We start from the raw sequence: 24,344 nt of genomic DNA, 5'->3' as shown, positions 1-24,344 counted from the left end.
ATTTGCCTTGCACGCGGCTGACCCAGGTTCGATTCCCAGCATCCCAGATGGTCCCCTGAGTACCGCCATGGGTAATTCCTGAGTGCAGAGCCAGGAGTAAACCCTGTGCATCGCTGGGTGTGACCCAAAAAGTCAAAACCAAAAAAAAAAAAAAAAAAGATTGAATCTGCCATCTTGGATCTCTGCACCTGGTGTAACTCCCATAGTACAGTCTTTGGCATAAGTTAAATAACATATTCCCCATTCAGATGCCATGTAATTTTGAATTGATAGGCCATACAAATACAAACTAACTGTGGCTAGTCAGTAACTTGTAGCTAAATATCAGATAAGCATTAACATAGAACTCTGAAAGGGAAGGGGAAAAAATACGATAAAAAGAATGGAATTTTAAACTATCACACAGTATTTAATCACCTTTATGGGGAAAAAGTGATTAGGGAAAAAAAGTGAATAGAAAATAGAAAAGACAGGAGTATTTTGAAATGTTTACTAATTACCATAAATATATTTGTAATTGAGGTAACTGCTATAACTTCAAGCCCCATTCGTATCCTTTTTTGTTTTTCACAGTAAGCGTTCCAGGTATCTTCGTTAAACCCATAATTAAAATAATCAGAAAGGTCAGCGCCTAAAAAGAAGACACAACTTTTGTATGCAAGTATTTCAATCCTATTTTTATGCAGCAAATAAAATATAAAAATGTAAATGATAAGTTCTATAAGTATAAATACTTCTTCAAATTTTACTAGTTCTCCCGATTATTACTCTAGCACCACAAAACTATGTTTTTAATGAAATTTCCTTTATAAATGGCATTATAAGAAAATACTATGCTATGCAAGACTAATATAATGCTAAGCTACTGTTACAATTTAGCAACACAGGTCATTACTGCGAATTATGCTTAGGACATTTATAATGACATTTACAAAAATCCTATGAATACTATTGATACTGAAAGTTAGGTACTTCTCTAATGACTTTAATACAAAACATCTTTTAAAAATCTGCAATCCAGAGAGATAAGTCAAAGAACTAGAATGAATGCTTTGAATATAGATGCCCAGGTTTGATCACAAGCACACAGGTAACCAGTCATTGCCAGCAGACCTCAAGCACCATCAGGTGTTCCCAAGAAAAATCCAGTCCTCTTCTGCTGGGGAAACAGCTCGAGTATTAGAGCACATGCTCAGTGGCCTGGAGCACACTCCCGGGTACCACAATGTTCATCCCAGAAGACTGAGCATCACACACACTGAGTGCCCCAGGACCTTGAGGGTCACTGAGGCTGGTCCCAGGGAGGGGTATGGAGTCATTTATCATCTTACCAGGTTTACACCATGGTTTATCTTCAAAAGAATCCAAATCTACCTCCAAGAGTGGAACTCCATTAATACTTCTAGGTGCATCGAGCTCTACCCCTTTGACTTTTGTTCCTTTTTTAACAAATACAAAATAGAGAAAGAATGGCATGAGCAAGATACTGAGAGAAAAACAGAAAACACCATTTTACTAGTGATAGCTCTCAATAAAACAAAGGCTTCAATGAGAACATTAGAGTCAGGCATACTATAGGAATAAGCACGTTATCAATAACAGTAAGTTTAAACTTTAGGGAAGAAACTCTAAGATAAAGTGTACGGATTAGGAACTTGTTAACTCATTCAAATAAATTCCTGTACCAATATGTACCAATAACTTCCAGGTGTTAAATCCCTTTTTATATGCTGTGAACTATAACAGGTCTTACAGGGTTGTACAAACAAGTTAAAATCAAAAGAGGGAAAGAAACCTCGTGACCCACAAACTCTACAAATACGTATTCTCTTACAAAGCCTTTCACAGAGAAAAGTTTCCCCATCCTTGAGACACAAGTTTAAACGACTCTCTTGAATTGAACTGAAGCACTCTTCAGATCACCTGTGATAGCTACTATAGTCTGTACGTTATTCAGGCATAGTCATTACTTTCCTACTGATGCACTGGCAAATACAAATTTTACCTGTAGTTCCATAAACTCTTCCTCCTGTCTTGATATTAAGATTCACTGGTGCTTTTCCGTAACTCCTAAGAACAACAAAAATTATTCTGATAATCCTGAACTAAACAAAAATAGCAATATACTCCATGTATACAAGTTATACATATATAGACTGACATTGACTAACATGTTTTAAAAAAGTGGGTGTGGGGGAGGGTTCCGAAGTGCTGATTAGGGGACCTAAGGGTCCCTTCCTGCCATTACTGTGGTCGGCAGTTCAATGCCTGGGTCTGAGAATGCAATGTTCTTCAAGCACTGCAGTACCAAGGATTATCTAGAGTACCCCAGTTGTGCTCAGAGACCTTCAGAGCCAATTCAGCAATGCTCGGGGGACCAGGTGGTGTCGGGGATCAAACTAAACTGGTTACAGGCAAATCAAGTGACTTAACTCGCTGTACTATTTCTCTGACCCCTAGGGGGAAAAAAGTCTTAATTTTTTGTCACTTATTAAACAAAAAATTTAAAAAAAAAACAGATATTCTGGGATCAAGAAAGATAGTGCTGAAGGCCTTCAAAAGTACCCCCAGATGTGTCCTTGGAAGCACCTGAGCACGACTGGAACAATACGACCACATACATTGGCCCTCAAATTAAACCACCTACCATTGGGCTGAGAATCACTCGCAGTGAGGCCTGGGCCACCTGAACAAAGGGAGGACTCTTCCACAAAAGAAACAATTACATCTTATATGTTTGGGTTAGGGCACATACATAATATGAGCATGACCTGGGCATCATCCCCAACACAATCTGACCCCTCGCACACTGCCAGATTATTATCCAGGGGTCCCAAGCACTGTCACTGCTGCTCAAACAGCCAAGAATCAACAGGAGGAAATCCCCAAGGGCAAGGGGGCCCCGGAGCAACACCTGGCAGGCCTATCCCTAAAAAAATTCATTCCAGGCCATTAGCACTGAACACCACTTAGGAAGCCACCCCACTCCCCAATTCTCCCATGCCCCCCCAAAAGGGGGTCTTAAAAGTTGAATGTTTTTTTCTTCAAAAACCTACCTGCCAGTACATGTCCCACTGTTACACACTTCCCAAGAAACTAAGCTGGTCAAGGGAAAGTAGCACTGTAGCACCGTCCTCCCGTTGTTTATCAATTTGCTCGAGCGGGCACCAGTAACGTCTCACAACAAATTGGGAGACTTGTTCTTACTGTTTTTGGCATATTAAATACATCACAGGTAGCTTGCCAGACTTTACCCTGGGGGCGAGATACTCTCGGGCGGAGGAATCGAACCCAGGTCGCCATGTTGGCCACATGCAAGGCAAACGCCTTACCCACTGTGCTGTCACTCCAGCCCTAAAGCGTAAGTAACACATTTATATATACATCTTGTCCTCATTTCCTTGCCTCCTACTTAATTCAGTAGTCAGCAATCCTGTAAGAAAGAAGTAATAAGAAATAGTCCTTGTTTTATAATCCAGTGATCTCCTTTAGGCTCTCACTGCATTCAATACTGTTAGTAGATCGTCTTTCAAATACATGGACTACTTTTGTCCATAAAATAAATTCATAAAATGAAATCAATCTAAACCAAAACCAGAATGTGGTTGTTGGTGTAAGTGGTTAATGACGGAGAGAAAACAATAGGGAACAGGTTTCTAGAATGCGAGTACCATTCCATATCCTGATCTGCGTGGAAGTTACATGAAAACGAAACACTTGTAAAGATGAACTCAATTTCAATTAACGTAGTAAAATATACCTGAAAACAGAGGGAAAAGCTAAAATTTGGAGCCAGAACCCCATTCACATTCAAGGTTTAGCCAATATTACTTATGTGATTTTGGCCTAAGACCTGTATACATTTTCCTTAACAGTAATTTAGATAGCCACGAAGTGCTAGATCCCACATACCTGGGAGTCCAAAGGAATTTCAAGCAAGTATGTGAAAGTATTTCATTTTAACATGAATCTCCCACATTGACCAGATCAGTTATATTTTCAATTAACGTCTCGACAAGCCGTGAAGCCACTGAGTTCTCCAAGTTACCCATAATTCTGTTTAGTACTCAAAAGTATCTTCTTTATCCCCCCATTTTAACTTAGATCAAAGAATATAACATGGATTCACAGTCAGCCTTCTAGAGAGGTCTGTGCTAATGGACCCCTCCCTCACTTTCCACTTACCTCTCCACCCTCTACAGCCCAACTCTGCAACTTTCATCCACAAAAACTGTCTCTCCACAGCTCTTTTTCATGGTCATTTTCACTCATCCCCTCCTGATAATTCTTTTCAAAATTTTTTGGATGTTTCACAATCATCAGTTTGCTCCTGGCCGAATTCCACTATCCGGATAAGTCTCATCCAGAAATTAATTTTGAAAAACTCCAGCATGCAGGTTTTGTGATTGAAATCTCCAGCTTTCATGAGGTCAGGGAGGGTTCCCTCCCTCCATGTATCCCTGTTCTTCTGGAAGCCCGGCAGGAACACCTCCAGCGCCATGTGAGCTCTCTCACAGGCCATGATCCAGAATAAATTAGAATAACAAACTTAGAAATAAATCTTGAAAGAGATCAAGAATTTCTCTCGGATCCTGCACAAGGCTGAGTCATCCAGAGGCAACCCAGAGAGGAACGGGTGAATCCCCACGTCCACCCAAACAGAGTGCCAGCAGCCAAAAACCTCCACATTCCACAATCAGCTTTCAGAGATCGGGCACAGACTACCCTCTGTGCTTCTGGAAGCCCAGCCGTCAGGCCTATGCCCCAAAGCCACCAGTTAAGAATTTCACTCCATCTGTTACTCCGTCAACACTTTTGGACACCCTGGAGTGTGTGGATGCAATTCTGGCTACGCAACATCTCTAACTCTGTAACACTGTTGAGCCAGAAGTAGCACACCAGACTGGATGGTATGTAATATGAAAGGCAACCAATTTCAATTGACAAAATCTATATACAGAAGGCTTTACCTGTAACGTCTTAGTAATCTCTTACACAAGGTTTAAGGGCTCCATGGTGAGATAGAAGAATCTTCACTACCGGGGCTGGAGCAAAAAAGCAAACAAAGAAAAAATTCACAATCTTTCTTCTAAGGAAACAGTTTTTGATCATCCTTTTATCAAATTATTTATAACGAGCAATGTAAAATAAATAATAGTGGGTCTGCTATGGGGGCACGTTCAAGTGGTAGTTGGGAAAATTGGAAATAATGGTGGTGAGAAGGTGCAATGGTGGTGGACTGGTGTTGGAATATTAAATGTCTGTAATTAATGACTAAAAATCTGTTTTTTTTTTATTTTGCTTTTTGGGTCACACCCGGCGATGCACAGGGGTTACTCCTGGCTCTGCACTCAGGAGTTACTCCTGGCGGTGCTCAGCGGACCATATGGGATGCTGGGAATCGAACCTGGGTGGGCCCCATGCAAGGCAAACGCCCTGCCCGCTGTGTTATCTCTGCAGCCCCTAAAAATCACGGATTTAGGATTTAGTCACGGTCCTCCCGCTATTCATCGCTTTGCTCGAGCGGGCCCAGTAGCGTCTCCATCGGAGACTTTGTTGTTACTGTGTCTGGCATATCGAATACGTCACGGGCAGCTTGCCAGGCTCTGCCGTGCAGGCGAGATACTCTTGGCAGCTTGCCGGGCTCTCCGAGAGGGGCGGAGGAATCGAACTCGGGTCGGCCATATTGGCCGCTTGCAAGGCAAACGCCTTACTGCTGTGCTATCTCTCCAGCCCCTAAAAATCATTTTAAATTATTTTTTTAAAAAAATATACTATCAAGTTACACTGTATGCAGAGATTCAAGATAGGAGATTTAGTCTTTTTTTAAGTGAATTTTCATAAATTATCTTCTTCAGCAGGGAAGCTGCTGGCTTACTCTGGATTCAGCATCTCACGCAGACAGCAATTCAAAGCTACAGAAAAATCTGGAACGAACTCTGAAATATAGTTTTAAAATACATTTTAAAATATTTTAAAACTTCGGGGCCAGATAGATAGCACAGCAGGTTAGGCACTTGCCTTGCACACAGTTGATTAGGGTTGGATCCCTGACACCCCGTATGGTCCCTAAAACCCAACAGGAAGGATCCTTGAGCACAGAGATAGGAGCAAGCCCTGAGCACAGCTGGGTGTGGCTCCAACCCTCACCCCTGCTAAATATATATTTTTTAAAGGATCGGTTCCAGAGTAACACCTGAATATCTCTGGGTGTGCTCCTACTCCCCCAAACTAAAGAAACAAGCCATAGAGAGTTTAAAAATAAAAGCCTTCTGATTTTTTAAAAATCAATTAAAAAACTGAATTAAAAATATTAAAATCCTAGAGCTAAGAAAATAGCTCAAATAAAAGCACATGCCTAACATGTCAGATCCTGTACCATGAATACCACTGAAAGTATCCCCAACACTACCAGTTTTGGGCCTTATTTTAAAATATATACATATATAACATACATAAAAAAACAAAGCTCAAGATTGGAAGAATACAAGCTGCAATTTAATAGTTTCTAAATCTAAAAATTTGTAGCACTCATTTTACAAAAACACTTTCAGTCCTAGAATTACAAATTACTGATTCCATGCAACTTTTATAATTCAATTCACCATTAGGAAGGAAATGTTTTCCATGGCTAAGTATTTTTTGAGACATAAATAACAAAGAATTTGTTTTAGGTGTTCAACATGACTTGACATACATATACATACATATATGTATGTATATAAACTGCAAAATGCTGATCACAGCAATTTAACATTCATCGTCACAGTTTTCATTTTCTTCTTATAAGAATGTTTAAGATGTACAACTTTTAGTAACTGAAAGTAAGACTTAAATAAGAATGCTTTCATATCATGATATGATAAAAAATGTAAAACCAACAGAATCTATCACTAACGTCTTAATAATGGCACCCCGTTTTTGATACAGGACTGTTAGTTAAAGAAGTAAAGGATGTATTTCAGTGGGAGAGCACATGCTTCACATGTATGTGGTCCTGGGATCAATTCCCTGCACCATAAGACTTGAAATTGAAAATTTAAAAACTTACCCATATTGTGGTGCTCCCGTTATAATGTCTCCGATAGTGACATGAACATCATCCTCATCATCATCACTGTCACTATCATATTCAGTTTCAGTCACTTTCTGTACCAACATAAACAGTAATAAAATAGATTCAATAATGCACCTTCAACATGAATAACTGAAACAGTAACCAATTTGTTTCATCTATGGGTTTAGAGTTATGAAACCAATGTTTCCATTTCTTCTTTGTAAATTTAATGTTTTAAAAACTAAAAAAGAGTGATAGAAATGTGAAAAGAGGCTGTCAAGAAGTTTTTGTATGACAAACTAATGTATCTTTATGCGTAAAGCTTTCTCTCTTGCAAAAAGGATCTAAGGGAATGTGCTAAGATATCCAGCAGATAGAACCATAAAAAGTAGGCATTTGAAGAACTTTTGGCAAAAGGAATGTGAAGATAAGAGTGAAAAATTAATTATGGAGCTGGAGCCATAGCATTGCAGGGAGGGCATTTGCCTTGCGCACGGCTGACCCTGGACTCGATTACCAGCATCCCATATGGTCCCTGAGCACTGCCAGGAATAATTCCTGAGTGCAGAGCCAGTGCATCAGCAGGTGTGCCCCGAAAAGAAAAAAAAATTAATCATACTAGGCACAGTGTTAGGTTAAAAAGCAACAAAATGTTACCAAAGAGCTCACCAGTCATGGCAATCATTTATATCTAGAAGAGGTCTTGCCACAAAATGACCGGGAATATATTTTATCTGAAAAATGAAAAAACATCAGCATACTTAGGAAATCTCTTAGGAAAGTGTTATTCTGGCTCTAAACAGCTCTTTTGTCCATAGTATCCTTTTGGTTAACTTTTAAAAAAAAGGAACATTTAAACCAGTATTTATCAATAAGAGACGGTATGAGACCAGGATGTTCCAAGGGGCAACGGCAGAATTCCCATGGGTGGGAGAAAGCAGGAGACTAGAGGACCATTAGCAGGAGAGGGCAGGCCACCAGGCCACACGTGGAAAAAAAGGCTGGAAGGGGCCAGAGTCTGAAAAAGACGGAAAACCATGAACCTGGGAAAAACATTTTTACCAGGACAAGTTTAATCCTGCAGAGTACCAATCTCTTTCTTTCATAGAAATAATTGAATATATTAAAATCTTCAAAAGACCATGGTAAAATAATCCTGCAAAACATCATTTTGAAGGTGAATGAGGTCAGAGACCAACATACAAAATAACATCTTGCTTAAAAACAAAACCAAAAAAGCCAATTATTTCTTAAAAGAACTGTGATAATCTAACAGGTTCAGAACTCAAATGAAAGCAATAAACCTCTGCACACACTCTATTTCATCTGAACACCTTCCCACTATTTCTTTTCACTGTGCATCAAATAAAAATACCTGACAGCGAGATTGTGCAGGATACTCCAAAGTCTAGCTAAATGTAGACTTTCTCCTTAACTAGAAATCTACAGATTTTAAATACGGAAGCGACTGAATTCCAAAGCCTTATGTTACTGGTTTAGGAACACCATTTTCAGCAGCTTCCTCTTCAATTCCAGATGGAGGACTGGCACTACAAATAAAAACAAGTACACGTGTCTGTGGTTACTTTCGGGCAAGTGCCCGACTGTCGGGCAAGAGGCGCCCTTTTCCGCAGGTGCGTCCACGCGCACTGGCCCTCGGGAAAGAAGCCGTTGGCGGGGCGGGGGCGGCGCCGTCCCCGGGGCGATGGGCGAAGCGCTGAGGACGGGAGGGCGGTGCGGGCAGCTCGGAGGCCGGGGAGGGCGTCCCGGCCGGGGGCCGCGAGGACAGAGCGAGGCTTCGCGGGAGGAGCGCCGGGGAGCACCGGGCGGCTGGTACCGGCGGCGGCAGCGGGGGCGGCGGCGGCAGGCACGTGGTGAGGCGCGCGCGGCACGGCTTGTGCGCACGTGCAGCGGCGACCCAGCAGCGCGGCGGCGGCGACCTGAGCCTGACTGCGCCTGCGCGCGGCCGAGGCCCCGCCCCCAAGAGATCCCGCCCCGCCTCGCAGGGAGGCTTTCTCGCCCGCTGAAAAGGAAAGAAAGAAAAGGAAAGAAAGGAAAGAGAGAAAAGGAAAGGAAAGAAAAGGAAAGAAAGGAAAGAAAAGGAAAGAAAGGAAAGGAAAGAAAAGGAAAGAAAGGAAAGAGAGAAAAGGAAAGAAAGAAAAGGTAAAAAGGAAGCCCCCATGGGCAAAGCAAGAGGGATTTGCAGAGGGCGGGTGGGGGGGGAGGCGCAGCGGACGCGGACGCGGGCGAGAAAGCCTCGCTGCGAGGCGGGGCGGATCTCTTGGGGGCGGGGCCTCGGCCGCGCGCAGGCGCAGTCAGGCTCAGGTCGCCGCCGCCGCGCCGCTGGGTCGCCGCTGCGCGTGCGCACAAGCCGCGCTGCGCGCGCCTCACCAGGTGCCTTTCGCCGCCTCCGCCGCCCCCCGCCGCCGCCGCCCCCGCTGCCGCCGCCGGTACCTGCCACCCGGTGCTCCCCGGCGCTCCTCGCGCGAAGCCTCGCTCTGTCCTCGCGTCCCCTGGCCGGGACGCCCTCCCCAGCCTCTGAGCTGCCCGCCCCGCCCTCCCGTCCTCAGCGCTTCGCCCAGCGCCCCGGGAACGGCGCCGCCCCCGCCCCGCCAACGGCTCCTTTCCTGAGGGTCCTTATCTATAAGACGGAAACCGGTTAATCCGCACTCTCAGAATTACTTTATTTTGTTTTGCTTTTTGGGGGGTCACACCCGGCGACGCTCAGGGCTTCCTCCCGGCTCTGCGCTCGGGAATTACCCGGCGGTGCTCGGGGGACCCTGTGGGATGCTGGGAATCGAACCTGGGTCAGCCACGTGCAAGGCAAACGCCCTCCCCACTGTGCTCTCACTCCGGCCCCCCAGAATTGCTTTATGAAGTTTAGTTTTGGGGCCACACTCTGCCTGCGTGGAACCACTCTTGGCGGGCGTTGGGGACCATGTGGGGTGATGGGGCTCCCACATGCCGGCGGCGGCAGCGGGGACCTGGTTCGGCGCGCGCGGCGCAGTTTTTGCGCACGCGCAGCTGCGACCCACTGGCGCGGAGGCAGCGACCTGCGCCTGACTGCGCCTGCGCCTGCGCGGGACCGAGGCCCCGCCCCCCAAGAGATCCCGCCCCGCCTCGCAGCGAGGCTTTCTCGCCCGCGTCCCCGTCAGCTGTGCCTCCCCCCCACCCGCCCTCTGCAAATCCCTCTTGCTTTGCCCATGGGGGCTTCCTTTTTACCTTTTCTTTCTTTCCTTTTCTCTCTTTCCTTTCTTTCCTTTTCTTTCCTTTCCTTTCTTTCCTTTTGTTTCCTTTTCTTTCCTTTCTTTTCTTTCCTTTCCTTTTCTCTCTTTCCTTTCTTTCCTTTTCAGCGGGCGAGAAAGCCTCCCTGCGGGGCGGGGCGGGATCTCTTGGGGGCGGGGCCTCGGCCGCGCGCAGGCGCAGTCAGGCTCAGGTCGCCGCCGCCGCGCCGCTGGGTCGCCGCTGCGCGTGCGCACAAGCCGGGCCGCGCGCGCCTCACCACGTGCCTGCCGCCGCCGCCGCCCCCGCTGCCGCCGCCGCCGCCGGTACCTGCCGCCCGGTGCTCCCCGGCGCTCCTCCCGCGAAGCCTCGCTCTGTCCTCGCGGCCCCCGGCCGGGACGCCCTCCCCGGCCTCCGAGCTGCCCGCACCGCCCTCCCGTCCTCAGCGCTTCGCCCCGCGCCCCGGGAACGGCGCCGCCCCCGCCCCGCCAACGGCTCCGTTCCCGAGGGCCAGTGCGCGTGGACGCACCTGCGGAAAACGGCGCCTCTTGCCCGACAGTCGGGCACTTGCCCGAAAGTAACCACAGACATGTGTACTTGTTTTTAATCGAGTCCAGGCTGACCCTGGACTCGATTACCAGCATCCCATATGGTCCCTGAGCACTGCCAGGAATAATTCCTGAGTGCAGAGCCAGTGCATCAGCAGGTGTGCCCCGAAAAGAAAAAAAAATTAATCATACTAGGCACAGTGTTAGGTTAAAAAGCAACAAAATGTTACCAAAGAGCTCACCAGTCATGGCAATCATTTATATCTAGAAGAGGTCTTGCCACAAAATGACCGGGAATATATTTTATCTGAAAAATGAAAAAACATCAGCATACTTAGGAAATCTCTTAGGAAAGTGTTATTCTGGCTCTAAACAGCTCTTTTGTCCATAGTATCCTTTTGGTTAACTTTTAAAAAAAAGGAACATTTAAACCAGTATTTATCAATAAGAGACGGTATGAGACCAGGATGTTCCAAGGGGCAACGGCAGAATTCCCATGGGTGGGAGAAAGCAGGAGACTAGAGGACCATTAGCAGGAGAGGGCAGGCCACCAGGCCACACGTGGAAAAAAAGGCTGGAAGGGGCCAGAGTCTGAAAAAGATGGAAAACCATGAACCTGGGAAAAACATTTTTACCAGGACAAGTTTAATCCTGCAGAGTACCAATCTCTTTCTTTCATAGAAATAATTGAATATATTAAAATCTTCAAAAGACCATGGTAAAATAATCCTGCAAAACATCACTTTGAAGGTGAATGAGGTCAGAGACCAACATACAAAATAACATCTTGCTTAAAAACAAAACCAAAAAAGCCAATTATTTCTTAAAAGAACTGTGATAATCTAACAGGTTCAGAACTCAAATGAAAGCAATAAACCTCTGCACACACTCTATTTCATCTGAACACCTTCCCACTATTTCTTTTCACTGTGCATCAAATAAAAATACCTGACAGCGAGATTGTGCAGGATACTCCAAAGTCTAGCTAAATGTAGACTTTCTTCTTAACTAGAAATCTACAGATTTTAAATACGGAAGCGACTGAATTCCAAAGCCTTATGTTACTGGCTTAGGAACACCATTTTCAGCAGCTTCCTCTTCAATCCCAGATGGAGGACTGGCACTACAAATAAAAACAAGTACACGTGTCTGTGTTACTTTCGGGCAAGTGCCCGACTGTCGGGCAAGAGGCGCCCTTTTCCGCAGGTGCGTCCACGCGCACTGGCCCTCGGGAAAGGAGCCGTTGGCGGGGCGGGGGCGGCGCCGTTCCCGGGGCGCGGGGCGAAGCGCTGAGGACGGGAGGGCGGTGCGGGCAGCTCGGAGGCCGGGGAGGGCGTCCCGGCCGGGGGCCGCGAGGACAGAGCGAGGCTTCGCGGGAGGAGCGCCGGGGAGCACCGGGCGGCAGGTACCGGCGGCGGCAGCGGGGGCGGGGGCGGGGGCGGAGGCGGGGGCGGCGGCGAAAGGCACATGGTGAGGCGCGCGCAGCGCGGCTTGTGCGCAAGCGCAGCGGCGACCCAGCGGCGCGGCGGCGGCGACCTGAGCCTGACTGCGCCTGCGCGCGGCCGAGGCCCCGCCCCCAAGAGATCCCGCCCCGCCTCGCAGCGAGGCTTTCTCGCCCGCGTCCGCGTCCGCTGCGCCTCCCCCCCCACCCGCCCTCTGCAAATCCCTCTTGCTTTGCCCATGGGGGCTTCCTTTTTACCTTTTCTTTCTTTCCTTTTCTCTCTTTCCTTTCTTTCCTTTTCTTTCCTTTCCTTTCTTTCCTTTCTTTCCTTTTCTTTCCTTTCTTTCCTTTTCTTTCCTTTCCTTTTCTCTCTTTCCTTTCTTTCCTTTTCTTTCTTTCCTTTTCAGCGGGCGAGAAAGCCTCCCTGCGAGGCGGGGCGGGATCTCTTGGGGGGGGGCGGGGCCTCGGCCGCGCGCAGGCGCAGTCAGGCTCAGGTCGCCGCCGCCGCGCCGCTGGGTCGCCGCTGCGCGTGCGCACAAGCCGCGCCGCGCGCGCCTCACCACGTGCCTGCCGCCGCCGCTGCCCCCGCTGCCGCCGCCGGTACCTGCCGCCCGGTGCTCCCCGGCGCTCCTGCCGCGAAGCCTTGCTCTGTCCTCGCGGCCCCCGGCCGGGACGCCCTCCCCGGCCTCCGAGCTGCCCGCACCGCCCTCCCGTCCTCAGCGCTTCGCCCATCGCCCCGGGGACGGCGCCGCCCCGCCCCGCCAACGGCTCCTTTCCCGAGGGCCAGTTTGCGTGGACGCACCTGCGGAAAAGGGCGCCTCTTGCCCGACGACAGTCGGGCACTTGCCCGAAAGTAACCACAGACACGTGTACTTGTTTTTATTTGTAGTGCCAGTCCTCCATCTGGAATTGAAGAGGAAGCTGCTGAAAATGGTGTTCCTAAACCAGTAACATAAGGCTTTGGAATTCAGTCGCTTCCGTATTTAAAATCTGTAGATTTCTAGTTAAGAAGAAAGTCTACATTTAGCTAGACTTTGGAGTATCCTGCACAATCTCGCTGTCAGGTATTTTTATTTGATGCACAGTGAAAAGAAATAGTGGGAAGGTGTTCAGATGAAATAGAGTGTGTGCAGAGGTTTATTGCTTTCATTTGAGTTCTGAACCTGTTAGATGATCACAGTTCTTTTAAGAAATAATTGGCTTTTTTGGTTTTGTTTTTAAGCAAGATGTTATTTTGTATGTTGGTCTCTGACCTCATTCACCTTCAAAGTGATGTTTTGCAGGATTATTTTACCATGGTCTTTTGAAGATTTTAATATATTCAATTATTTCTGGGCTGGAGCGATAGCACAGTGGGTAGGGCGTTCGCCTTACAAGCGGCCAACATGGCTGACCCGAGTTCGATTCCTCCGCCCCTCTCGGAGAGCCCGGCAAGCTGCCGAGAGTATTCGATATGCCAGACACAGTAACAACACAGTCTCCAATGGAGACGTTACTGGGCCCGCTCGAGCAAATCGACGATCAACGGGAGGGCCTTTACCTTTACCAATTATTTCTATGAGAGAAAGAGATTGGTACTCTGCAGGATTAAACTTGTCCTGGTAAAAATGTTTTTCCCAGGTTCATGGTTTTCCGTCTTTTTCAGACTCTGGCCCCTTCCAGCCTTTTTTTCCACGTGTGGCCTGGTGGCCTGCCCTCTCCTGCTAATGGTCCTCTAGTCTCCTGCTTTCTCCCACCCATGGGAATTCTGCCGTTGCCCCTTGGAACATCCTGGTCTCATACCGTCTCTTATTGATAAATACTGGTTTAAATGGTCCTTTTTTTTAAAGTTAACCAAAAGGATACTATGGACAAAATAGCTGTTTAGAGCCAGAATAACACTTTCCTAAGAGATTTCCTAAGTATGCTGATGTTTTTTCATTTTTCAGATAAAATATATTCCCGGTCATTTTGTGGCAAGACCTCTTCTAAGATATAAATGAATGCCATGACTGGTGAGCTCTTTGGTAACATTTTGTTGCTTTTTAACCTAACACTGTGCCTAGTATGATTAATTTTTTTTTCTTTTCGGGGCACACCTGCTGATGCACTGGCTCTGCACTCAGGAATTATTCCTGGCAGTGCTCAGGGACCATATGGGATGCTGGTAATCGAGTCCAGGGTCAGCCGTGCGCAAGGCAAATGCCCTCCCTGCAATGCTATGGCTCCAGCTCCATAATTAATTTTTCACTCTTATCTTCACATTCCTTTTGCCAAAAGTTCTTCAAATGCCTACTTTTTATGGTTCTATCTGCTGGATATCTTAGCACATTCCCTTAGATCCTTTTTGCAAGAGAGAAAGCTTTACGCATAAAGATACATTAGTTTGTCATACAAAAACTTCTTGACAGCCTCTTTTCACATTTCTATCACTCTTTTTTAGTTTTTAAAACATTAAATTTACAAAGAAGAAATGGAAACATTGGTTTCATAACTCTAAACCCATAGATGAAACAAATTGGTTACTGTTTCAGTTATTCATGTTGAAGGTGCATTATTGAATCTATTTTATTACTGTTTATGTTGGTACAGAAAGTGACTGAAACTGAATATGATAGTGACAGTGATGATGATGAGGATGATGTTCATGTCACTATCGGAGACATTATAACGGGAGCACCACAATATGGGTAAGTTTTTAAATTTTCAATTTCAAGTCTTATGGTGCAGGGAATTGATCCCAGGACCACATACATGTGAAGCATGTGCTCTCCCACTGAAATACATCCTTTACTTCTTTAACTAACAGTCCTGTATCAAAAACGGGGTGCCATTATTAAGACGTTAGTGATAGATTCTGTTGGTTTTACATTTTTTATCATATCATGATATGAAAGCATTCTTATTTAAGTCTTACTTTCAGTTACTAAAAGTTGTACATCTTAAACATTCTTATAAGAAGAAAATGAAAACTGTGATGATGAATGTTAAATTGCTGTGATCAGCATTTTGCAGTTTATATACATACATATATGTATGTATATGTATGTCAAGTCATGTTGAACACCTAAAACAAATTCTTTGTTATTTATGTCTCAAAAAATACTTAGCCATGGAAAACATTTCCTTCCTAATGGTGAATTGAATTATAAAAGTTGCATGGAATCAGTAATTTGTAATTCTAGGACTGAAAGTGTTTTTGTAAAATGAGTGCTACAAATTTTTAGATTTAGAAACTATTAAATTGCAGCTTGTATTCTTCCAATCTTGAGTTTTGTTTTTTTATGTATGTTATATATGTATATATTTTAAAATAAGGCCCAAAACTGGTAGTGTTGGGGATACTTTCAGTGGTATTCATGGTACAAGATCTGACATGTTAGGCATGTGCTTTTATTTGAGCTATTTTCTTAGCTCTAGGATTTTAATATTTTTAATTCAGTTTTTTAATTGAGGTTTCTCGGGAGTTCAAGATGCCGCTCTGCTTAACGTTCATTGATTTAAAGAAGGCCTTTGATTCTGTTGAGACGGAAGCGGTCATTGAAGCCCTAGCCAATCAGGGCATTCAAGCCCAATACATCAGGATCCTCCGTGAGCTGTATTGCGGATTCACTACCAGGATCTCACCATTCTACAAAGAAGTGATCGTTGATGTCAAGAGAGGGGTGCGGCAGGGTGATACCATTTCACCAAAACTCTTCAGTGCCACCCTCGAGAACATCATGCGACGACTGGAATGGGAAGGAATGGGAGTGAAGATAGATGGTCGGCAACTACACCACCTCCGCTTTGCTGATGACATTGTTTTAATAACACCAAACATCAGCCAAGCGGCTCAAATGCTGGCCGACTTTGACCGTGAGTGTGGAAAGGTGGGACTACAGCTGAATCTTACGAAGACAATGTTTATGAGACAATGTTTATGAGAAACAGCCTTGTTCCTGACGCCCCATTCGCTCTCAATGGAACGACCATCTCCGAATGCAACAGCTATGTGTACCTAGGTCGAGAGGTCAACATGACAAATGACCTGGCACCCGAGCTGCGCAGGAGGAAGAGAGCGGCTTGGAACGCCTTCAAGAACGTCGAAGAAATAGCTAAGAGGACGAAGAACCTCCGGCTCCGGGCACATCTCTTTGATTCCACTGTTCTTCCTGCATTAACATATGCCTCAGAGACCTGGGCCCTACGCAAACAGGATGAGAACGCCATTCAGGTCTCCCAAAGAAGAATAGAAAGAGCTATGCTTGGAATATCACGTTTCACTCAAATGAGAGAACGAATCCGGAGTTCTGACATCCGTCGACGATCAAGGATCAGGGACGCTGTCTCATTTGCCAAGGTGTCGAAAATCAGATGGGCTGGTCACGTAATGAGATTTAAAGACGACCGTTGGACTAGAGCTGTTACTGATTGGATTCCACGGGATGTCAAGAGACCGCGTGGCCGCCCACCTACCAGATGGTCAGACTTCTTTGTCAAGATCATGAACGATCGGTTTGAGGCCCTCCATGTTCCCGGAGCGAAGAGATGCCATTGGGCTACACTAGCACGCGACAGGGACAAATGGAGACGTTACTGGCGCCCGCTCGAGCAAATCGACGACTAACGGGAAGTTAAGTGATTAAGTGAATTGATTTTTAAAAAATCAGAAGGCTTTTATTTTTAAACTCTCTATGGCTTGTTTCTTTAGTTTGGGGGAGTAGGAGCACACCCAGAGATATTCAGGTGTTACTCTGGAACCGATCCTTAAAAAAATACATTTTTAGCAGGGGTGAGGGTTGGAGCCACACCCAGCTGTGCTCAGGGCTTGCTCCTATCTCTGTGCTCAAGGATCCTTCCTGTTGAGTTTTAGGGACCATACGGGGTGTCAGGGATCCAACCCTAATCAACTGTGTGCAAGGCAAGTGCCTAACCTGCTGTGCTATCTATCTGGCCCCGAAGTTTTAAAATATTTTAAAACGTATTTTAAAACTATATTTCAGAGTTCGTTCCAGATTTTTCTGTAGCTTTGAATTGCTGTCTGCGTGAGATGCTGAATCCAGAGTAAGCCAGCAGCTTCCCTGCTGAAGAAGATAATTTATGAAAATTCACTTAAAAAAAGACTAAATCTCCTATCTTGAATCTCTGCATACAGTGTAACTTGATAGTATATTTTTTTAAAAAAATAATTTAAAATGATTTTTAGGGGCTGGAGAGATAGCACAGCAGTAAGGCGTTTGCCTTGCAAGCGGCCAATATGGCCGACCCGAGTTCGATTCCTCCGCCCCTCTCGGAGAGCCCGGCAAGCTGCCAAGAGTATCTCGCCTGCACGGCAGAGCCTGGCAAGCTGCCCGTGACGTATTCGATATGCCAGACACAGTAACAACAAAGTCTCCGATGGAGACGCTACTGGGCCCGCTCGAGCAAAGCGATGAATAGCGGGAGGACCGTGACTAAATCCTAAATCCGTGATTTTTAGGGGCTGCAGAGATAACACAGCGGGCAGGGCGTTTGCCTTGCATGGGGCCCACCCAGGTTCGATTCCCAGCATCCCATATGGTCCGCTGAGCACCGCCAGGAGTAACTCCTGAGTGCAGAGCCAGGAGTAACCCCTGTGCATCGCCGGGTGTGACCCAAAAAGCAAAATAAAAAAAAAACAGATTTTTAGTCATTAATTACAGACATTTAATATTCCAACACCAGTCCACCACCATTGCACCTTCTCACCACCATTATTTCCAATTTTCCCAACTACCACTTGAACGTGCCCCCATAGGAGACCCACTATTATTTATTTTACATTGCTCGTTATAAATAATTTGATAAAAGGATGATCAAAAACTGTTTCCTTAGAAGAAAGATTGTGAATTTTTTCTTTGTTTGCTTTTTTGCTCCAGCCCCGGTAGTGAAGATTCTTCTATCTCACCATGGAGCCCTTAAACCTTGTGTAAGAGATTACTAAGACGTTACAGGTAAAGCCTTCTGTATATAGATTTTGTCAATTGAAATTGGTTGCCTTTCATATTACATACCATCCAGTCTGGTGTGCTACTTCTGGCTTAACAGTGTTACAGAGTTAGAGATGTTGCGTAGCCAGAATTGCATCCACACACTCCAGGGTGTCCAAAAGTGTTGACGGAGTAACAGATGGAGTGAAATTCTTAACTGGTGGCTTTGGGGCATAGGCCTGACGGCTGGGCTTCCAGAAGCACAGAGGGTAGTCTGTGCCCGATCTCTGAAAGCTGATTGTGGAATGTGGAGGTTTTTGGCTGCTGGCACTCTGTTTGGGTGGACGTGGGGATTCACCCGTTCCTCTCTGGGTTGCCTCTGGATGACTCAGCCTTGTGCAGGATCCGAGAGAAATTCTTGATCTCTTTCAAGATTTATTTCTAAGTTTGTTATTCTAATTTATTCTGGATCATGGCCTGTGAGAGAGCTCACATGGCGCTGGAGGTGTTCCTGCCGGGCTTCCAGAAGAACAGGGATACATGGAGGGAGGGAACCCTCCCTGACCTCATGAAAGCTGGAGATTTCAATCACAAAACCTGCATGCTGGAGTTTTTCAAAATTAATTTCTGGATGAGACTTATCCGGATAGTGGAATTCGGCCAGGAGCAAACTGATGATTGTGAAACATCCAAAAAATTTTGAAAAGAATTATCAGGAGGGGATGAGTGAAAATGACCATGAAAAAGAGCTGTGGAGAGACAGTTTTTGTGGATGAAAGTTGCAGAGTTGGGCTGTAGAGGGTGGAGAGGTAAGTGGAAAGTGAGGGAGGGGTCCATTAGCACAGACCTCTCTAGAAGGCTGACTGTGAATCCATGTTATATTCTTTGATCTAAGTTAAAATGGGGGGATAAAGAAGATACTTTTGAGTACTAAACAGAATTATGGGTAACTTGGAGAACTCAATGGCTTCACGGCTTGTCGAGACGTTAATTGAAAATATAACTGATCTGGTCAATGTGGGAGATTCATGTTAAAATGAAATACTTTCACATACTTGCTTGAAATTCCTTTGGACTCCCAGGTATGTGGGATCTAGCACTTCGTGGCTATCTAAATTACTGTTAAGGAAAATGTATACAGGTCTTAGGCCAAAATCACATAAGTAATATTGGCTAAACCTTGAATGTGAATGGGGTTCTGGCTCCAAATTTTAGCTTTTCCCTCTGTTTTCAGGTATATTTTACTACGTTAATTGAAATTGAGTTCATCTTTACAAGTGTTTCGTTTTCATGTAACTTCCACGCAGATCAGGATATGGAATGGTACTCGCATTCTAGAAACCTGTTCCCTATTGTTTTCTCTCCGTCATTAACCACTTACACCAACAACCACATTCTGGTTTTGGTTTAGATTGATTTCATTTTATGAATTTATTTTATGGACAAAAGTAGTCCATGTATTTGAAAGACGATCTACTAACAGTATTGAATGCAGTGAGAGCCTAAAGGAGATCACTGGATTATAAAACAAGGACTATTTCTTATTACTTCTTTCTTACAGGATTGCTGACTACTGAATTAAGTAGGAGGCAAGGAAATGAGGACAAGATGTATATATAAATGTGTTACTTACGCTTTAGGGCTGGAGTGACAGCACAGTGGGTAAGGCGTTTGCCTTGCATGTGGCCAACATGGCGACCTGGGTTCGATTCCTCCGCCCGAGAGTATCTCGCCCCCAGGGTAAAGTCTGGCAAGCTACCTGTGATGTATTTAATATGCCAAAAACAGTAAGAACAAGTCTCCCAATTTGTTGTGAGACGTTACTGGTGCCCACTCGAGCAAATCGATAAACAACGGGAGGACGGTGCTACAGTGCTACTTTCCCTTGACCAGCTTAGTTTCTTGGGAAGTGTGTAACAGTGGGACATGTACTGGCAGGTAGGTTTTTGAAGAAAAAAACATTCAACTTTTAAGACCCCCTTTTGGGGGGGCATGGGAGAATTGGGGAGTGGGGTGGCTTCCTAAGTGGTGTTCAGTGCTAATGGCCTGGAATGAATTTTTTTAGGGATAGGCCTGCCAGGTGTTGCTCCAGGGCCCCCTTGCCCTTGGGGATTTCCTCCTGTTGATTCTTGGCTGTTTGAGCAGCAGTGACAGTGCTTGGGACCCCTGGATAATAATCTGGCAGTGTGCGAGGGGTCAGATTGTGTTGGGGATGATGCCCAGGTCATGCTCATATTATGTATGTGCCCTAACCCAAACATATAAGATGTAATTGTTTCTTTTGTGGAAGAGTCCTCCCTTTGTTCAGGTGGCCCAGGCCTCACTGCGAGTGATTCTCAGCCCAATGGTAGGTGGTTTAATTTGAGGGCCAATGTATGTGGTCGTATTGTTCCAGTCGTGCTCAGGTGCTTCCAAGGACACATCTGGGGGTACTTTTGAAGGCCTTCAGCACTATCTTTCTTGATCCCAGAATATCTGTTTTTTTTTTTAATTTTTTGTTTAATAAGTGACAAAAAATTAAGACTTTTTCCCCCCTAGGGGTCAGAGAAATAGTACAGCGAGTTAAGTCACTTGATTTGCCTGTAACCAGTTTAGTTTGATCCCCAACACCACCTGGTCCCCCGAGCATTGCTGAATTGGCTCTGAAGGTCTCTGAGCACAACTGGGGTACTCTAGATAATCCTTGGTACTGCAGTGCTTGAAGAACATTGCATTCTCAGACCCAGGCATTGAACTGCCGACCACAGTAATGGCAGGAAGGGACCCTTAGGTCCCCTAATCAGCACTTCGGAACCCTCCCCCACACCCACTTTTTTAAAACATGTTAGTCAATGTCAGTCTATATATGTATAACTTGTATACATGGAGTATATTGCTATTTTTGTTTAGTTCAGGATTATCAGAATAATTTTTGTTGTTCTTAGGAGTTACGGAAAAGCACCAGTGAATCTTAATATCAAGACAGGAGGAAGAGTTTATGGAACTACAGGTAAAATTTGTATTTGCCAGTGCATCAGTAGGAAAGTAATGACTATGCCTGAATAACGTACAGACTATAGTAGCTATCACAGGTGATCTGAAGAGTGCTTCAGTTCAATTCAAGAGAGTCGTTTAAACTTGTGTCTCAAGGATGGGGAAACTTTTCTCTGTGAAAGGCTTTGTAAGAGAATACGTATTTGTAGAGTTTGTGGGTCACGAGGTTTCTTTCCCTCTTTTGATTTTAACTTGTTTGTACAACCCTGTAAGACCTGTTATAGTTCACAGCATATAAAAAGGGATTTAACACCTGGAAGTTATTGGTACATATTGGTACAGGAATTTATTTGAATGAGTTAACAAGTTCCTAATCCATACACTTTATCTTAGAGTTTCTTCCCTAAAGTTTAAACTTACTGTTATTGATAACGTGCTTATTCCTATAGTATGCCTGACTCTAATGTTCTCATTGAAGCCTTTGTTTTATTGAGAGCTATCACTAGTAAAATGGTGTTTTCTGTTTTTCTCTCAGTATCTTGCTCATGCCATTCTTTCTCTATTTTGTATTTGTTAAAAAAGGAACAAAAGTCAAAGGGGTAGAGCTCGATGCACCTAGAAGTATTAATGGAGTTCCACTCTTGGAGGTAGATTTGGATTCTTTTGAAGATAAACCATGGTGTAAACCTGGTAAGATGATAAATGACTCCATACCCCTCCCTGGGACCAGCCTCAGTGACCCTCAAGGTCCTGGGGCACTCAGTGTGTGTGATGCTCAGTCTTCTGGGATGAACATTGTGGTACCCGGGAGTGTGCTCCAGGCCACTGAGCATGTGCTCTAATACTCGAGCTGTTTCCCCAGCAGAAGAGGACTGGATTTTTCTTGGGAACACCTGATGGTGCTTGAGGTCTGCTGGCAATGACTGGTTACCTGTGTGCTTGTGATCAAACCTGGGCATCTATATTCAAAGCATTCATTCTAGTTCTTTGACTTATCTCTCTGGATTGCAGATTTTTAAAAGATGTTTTGTATTAAAGTCATTAGAGAAGTACCTAACTTTCAGTATCAATAGTATTCATAGGATTTTTGTAAATGTCATTATAAATGTCCTAAGCATAATTCGCAGTAATGACCTGTGTTGCTAAATTGTAACAGTAGCTTAGCATTATATTAGTCTTGCATAGCATAGTATTTTCTTATAATGCCATTTATAAAGGAAATTTCATTAAAAACATAGTTTTGTGGTGCTAGAGTAATAATCGGGAGAACTAGTAAAATTTGAAGAAGTATTTATACTTATAGAACTTATCATTTACATTTTTATATTTTATTTGCTGCATAAAAATAGGATTGAAATACTTGCATACAAAAGTTGTGTCTTCTTTTTAGGCGCTGACCTTTCTGATTATTTTAATTATGGGTTTAACGAAGATACCTGGAACGCTTACTGTGAAAAACAAAAAAGGATACGAATGGGGCTTGAAGTTATAGCAGTTACCTCAATTACAAATATATTTATGGTAATTAGTAAACATTTCAAAATACTCCTGTCTTTTCTATTTTCTATTCACTTTTTTTCCCTAATCACTTTTTCCCCATAAAGGTGATTAAATACTGTGTGATAGTTTAAAATTCCATTCTTTTTATCGTATTTTTTCCCCTTCCCTTTCAGAGTTCTATGTTAATGCTTATCTGATATTTAGCTACAAGTTACTGACTAGCCACAGTTAGTTTGTATTTGTATGGCCTATCAATTCAAAATTACATGGCATCTGAATGGGGAATATGTTATTTAACTTATGCCAAAGACTGTACTATGGGAGTTACACCAGGTGCAGAGATCCAAGATGGCAGATTCAATCTTTTTTTTTTTTTTTTTTTTTGGTTTTGACTTTTTGGGTCACACCCAGCGATGCACAGGGTTTACTCCTGGCTCTGCACTCAGGAATTACCCATGGCGGTACTCAGGGGACCATCTGGGATGCTGGGAATCGAACCTGGGTCAGCCGCGTGCAAGGCAAATGCCCTACCCGCTGTGCTATCGCTCCAGCCCCAGATTCAGTCTTTTTTAAAGGTGAATTTTAGTAAATTATCCTTGGTTGCTCTCATTTTTTGTTCTTGAGTCTTCTCCTATGCCACTACTCAAGGGACAAGATTAAAGTGGAAATAGCTTCTCTGTTTCCCAAACCTTCAGCTTCCTGGTGACCTACAAGTTTGCTGATTGTTGTTTCATCTCCACTTTTGCAAGCATGTGAATTTGTACCCTATTATACTAACAAATGCAAAGTAAAGTTCTTGCTCTATGTTGTGATTTTATTTTGAGTCATAGTCTATGTTTGTTTGTTGGATATAAAAGTTCTTCCAACAGGTTATGCTATTATATAGACCATAATATAATCTATCAAAATTGGAGGCTTAAATTTTCCTTGTTGTTTTTTTTAACAATGGTAAGGAAAATGGCAATCTGAATATCTCTATAACTTTGAATGTTGTATGTATTGCAGTTTGGGCATTCTTTAAGAAAAGAGTCTCTTAAAAATTGTGGATTTACTATTATTTACAATGACTAGAAACATTTTCTGGAAAGTGAATTTTACTTTTACTGGTTCTTTATATTTTCCTTGAATAGAACAAAGAAAGTTCCTTTGTAAACTTCCAGCTTCCATATACTTTTGTCTCTTTGCAGTAAACTTCTAAAAGTAAAGAATATAAAGGAAACGATGGTTTCCATTGAAGGTAGCCTTCATGAATACCTTGCTGATATGTATACTGCTTTACTGCAAAGTTGTTTTGAAGAGTTTTTTTCTGGTTTGGAGTAGAGGTCATTTTTCCATTTTAATTTGTGATTCTGAATGAATAAGGGTTTGAGTTGGATAAGTATAGTCTGTTGGTTTTTTTACCTTGATAATGTGCTTAAATATTGCTTGTCTTGTAGAAATATTGATTAGGGAATAGGGTATGTATTTTTTGTTTGTTTGTTTGTTTGTTTCGGGACCACATCTGTTGGTGCTTGGGGAATACTCCTGTCTTGGTGCTCGGGGGGACTTCTTTTGATGATGGGAACTTGGTGGTGATGGGCATTAAACATGGGCCTCCTGCATGCAAAGCATGTGGTCAGCCCATTGAGCAAGCTCTCCAGTCATTCAACTTCATTACTGTGTGCAGCTCACGTTTTTTTTTTTCATTTTGCTTA

At 44.2% G+C, this 24,344-nt stretch overlaps 2 long non-coding RNA genes across 2 annotated transcripts; one reads left to right on the top strand and one right to left on the bottom strand.

Annotated features, from left to right (window-relative positions):
- Positions 1-403: 403 nt before the first annotated feature.
- LOC130031520 (uncharacterized) lies at positions 404-10,400 on the bottom strand. Its single transcript, XR_008793693.1, has 6 exons — positions 10,280-10,400; positions 7,052-7,149; positions 4,971-5,045; positions 2,006-2,070; positions 1,332-1,439; positions 404-631 (listed from the first exon to the last, which is right to left on the bottom strand). It is a non-coding gene; the product is annotated as an uncharacterized LOC130031520 (long non-coding RNA).
- LOC130031456 (uncharacterized) lies at positions 9,087-22,768 on the top strand. The gene is made up of 6 exons (XR_008793691.1): positions 9,087-9,220; positions 14,840-14,937; positions 18,127-18,201; positions 21,102-21,166; positions 21,733-21,840; positions 22,541-22,768. It is a non-coding gene; the product is annotated as an uncharacterized LOC130031456 (long non-coding RNA).
- Positions 22,769-24,344: the final 1,576 nt, after the last annotated feature.

This window comes from Sorex fumeus, unplaced genomic scaffold, assembly GCF_029834395.1.
Source record: "Sorex fumeus unplaced genomic scaffold, SorFum_2.1 ptg000001l, whole genome shotgun sequence".
NCBI classification, from domain to species: Eukaryota; Metazoa; Chordata; class Mammalia; order Eulipotyphla; family Soricidae; genus Sorex; species Sorex fumeus.
Note: the sequence above shows the minus strand (reverse complement) of the source record. Positions and strands in the feature narration are given on the sequence as shown.